We start from the raw sequence: 3,001 nt of genomic DNA, 5'->3' as shown, positions 1-3,001 counted from the left end.
TAACCAATCTAATTCTAATTTACTATTCCTTGTGTACAAGAGTTTACTGTGTATTAAAATGCATAACTAATCTGATTCAATGGTCTGTGAAAATGTCAATTATTTTCAGAACAAGCTTGAGGAATTTAGAATCACCTCAATGATTTTGAAATTGTAGAAATATTCTGAGAAGTGTACTTGTAAATTCCAAATTTAAAATTGTTCATGTTTTTAAAATTCAGAGTGATTCACGTAAAGATTAAAAAGAGTGGGTAGTTTTCAAGAATTCGATCCAATACCTTAATGCTCTTAATATAGCCTAAAGACAAATAATTTCAATATAATGCTCATAAAATCAAATATAATTTTGTTACTTCCAACTGACCATTTCCTTTCTCATATTATCATTTTGTAAATGGGATTTTTCTTATACATAATCATGGAATCAATCATTGTATATTCCTGTAATAAAATGTTTTTAAATTATCCAATAAATCTGTTATAGAATGTTTTAATGACTTTCCTAACCCTCAGAGTAATCCAGAAAATCTATTACTTCATTATAGTGTAAAGTATGTATATGGAACAGCATATAGAATTTGTCAAATAGATTACCTTTTTAAACATCATGAACAAGTTTTATTTGTTACCATGGAAAGTCTGAATGTTACACAGGTTCTCAGACTGAGGAGTCATATCTATCAGTTCATTCAACTTTAGCACCTGTCTCACCCCCATTAGCTTTTCCAAAACGGCTACCTTTACCATTAAGTACCATGAGTTTTCACAGTTCAAATTTGGGTTTCTTCAGCATTTTGTCTTTTCTAACAAAGACATCATGAAGCAGATAAATAGATTGGCATGCCTTTTCTATGTCTTTTCCCCTTTTATCTGGAGTCAATTTATTGACCACTTTTTTCAAGTCATTTGTCTGCACCTCTCCCGTCATGATTTCCATCATCTTCTTCCAGATTTAGTAGACCTGCTGATGCTGAGCATAAGAGGTCTTCTGGATCTGATTGTTGCATTTTTTCAGTAGAATCAACAGAGAATAGACAAAGCAAATGACCATCAGTAGTCTTGCCATCAAAATGAGATTCAATCATGGTCTGCCATTGTTTTTACCACGGAGCACATTTTGTCATGAGTAACATCCATACCATGGAAATTAGTCAGGCAGTTTTTGCCCTGAACATCCTCAGTAATTAACGTGAATTTTCTAAATGCAACTTAATTATTCTGCAGATCAGCTAGGCTCAGTTTAAAAACATGACCCTTGAGACCATCAGAGGAAATTTTGGTTCCTTGAGTTCTCATGACCAGCATTTTCCGAGTATTTCTTATATTGAACATAGCCAGTGCTTTCACATCATACCAATCTGTCTTAGAAAATGGGTCAACTGCTTCCTTTTATTTTTTTCTATAATTTTTTTTAAATTTATTGGGGAGACAATTGTTAGTAAAATTACATAGATTTCAGGTGTACAATTCTGTATTACATCATCTATAAATCCCATTGTGTGTTCACCACTCAGAGTCAGTTCTCCTTCCATCACCATATATTTGATCCCCCTTACCCTCATCTCCCACCCCCCACCCCCCTTCATGCCACCTTTTGTAAGGCACTTGTCCTTGCCAACCACCATGGCGCTGCTCAGAGAGCCAAAAGCCTCAAATGAATTACTTTTCATCGCACATATTATTTGAGAACTAAGCAACTGAGATTCTTTTCCAGATAGTTTTGTCTAACTTCCAGGGAAACTGCAAATTTCCCTTTGGTTAGCTCTGAGGCATATAACCTATTATTCTGAAAATAAAGTTGTAAATATGTTGAATTAAAATCCCAATTCCTTTAATATAGGTAAGCCTTTTGAGAATGGGAATATTTCTCTGACTGTAGCTACATATTGGAAAATGTCTTAAAAAGGAAACATGTTTTGAGAGTGCATATGAATCCAAGCAGCAGTATATCAGAAATGGAATGTGTTCCCCTAGAGAAATAAGTATATCAGGAAAGTGCTTCTTCCAAACGGTTCTCTTTGATTATATGGAGTGGAGTTTTCCTCACCAAAATATTGGCTTTGTATAATCTAAACAATCAGAATGGTCTGCCTTTTCCCTCAGACGAATGGCACACAGGCTTGAAAAGAACGTGGTAAATTTATGTCTAAAGGTGACTAAGAACAATGTCTCAGTGGTTGTCCTAAACCAACGTTCTCAGCAAGTAACGCTTTGCCCTAACTCTATCTTAAACAATGGAGAGACTATCCTGTTATAGCCCACACAGTTGAACAGAAATACCTTCTCAGTTAGTGCAGAGGGCAGGAATTTTAAAGTTGCAACACAGAGCTAACTCTGCCTCAACATGTTTACGATATTCTCCTGTTCAGCAAAGACGAGGCATATGGGAAAACTTCATTACAGAATATTACATCACTGAGACTATTTTCTGCTGTGTGAGCACATTTTATATTCATTTAAGTCATGCATATGTAACCTTAAAAACCTCATATGTTATCATAAAATAGGCAAAGTATCATATTATGAACAGTTATTAGGTTCTAGAATCAGCAGACATAAATTCTGTTTCTAGTTTTTTTGGAATTATGTAACTTATCTTCAGTTTCCTTATTAGTAAACTGTAATAGTCACATAAAATAAGATATAAATGAATGTTTAAGTTGATACAATATGTTAGTTGCAGATATAACAACGGGGTTCACATATTAGCCAATTTATGTATTCCACTTACTTTCTGTGATGAAAAATTTAACAATGTGCAAATGTCTTTATTTGAATGACCAGAACCTTCAAGAAGGTAAAGACTGGGTCTGTATTGTAACTTAATTTGCTGCAACTGTAATTTAAAGCCAAGCAGATGGCTCGAAAATGTATGTGTCTGTGTATATTAAATCATTTTTTTCTTCACCAATGTCCCCTACTTATTTTTACTTAATGATTTTCAGGCAGAATTTTTTAAATGCATTGTAAAACTTCTAACACATTCCATATGCATTTTCTA

General features: G+C 33.9%; 1 pseudogene; it reads right to left on the bottom strand.

Annotated features, from left to right (window-relative positions):
- Window positions 1-685: 685 nt before the first annotated feature.
- On the bottom strand, window positions 686-1,332 carry LOC148754821 (small ribosomal subunit protein eS1 pseudogene; annotated as a pseudogene).
- Window positions 1,333-3,001: the final 1,669 nt, after the last annotated feature.

The sequence above is a fragment of the Rhinolophus sinicus genome, chromosome 17 (assembly GCF_057876585.1).
Source record: "Rhinolophus sinicus isolate RSI-liver-muscle chromosome 17, RSI-T2T, whole genome shotgun sequence".
Taxonomy (NCBI): domain Eukaryota; kingdom Metazoa; phylum Chordata; class Mammalia; order Chiroptera; family Rhinolophidae; genus Rhinolophus; species Rhinolophus sinicus.
The sequence above is the reverse complement of the archived record's forward strand: the minus strand, read 5'-3'. Positions and strand labels throughout refer to the sequence as shown.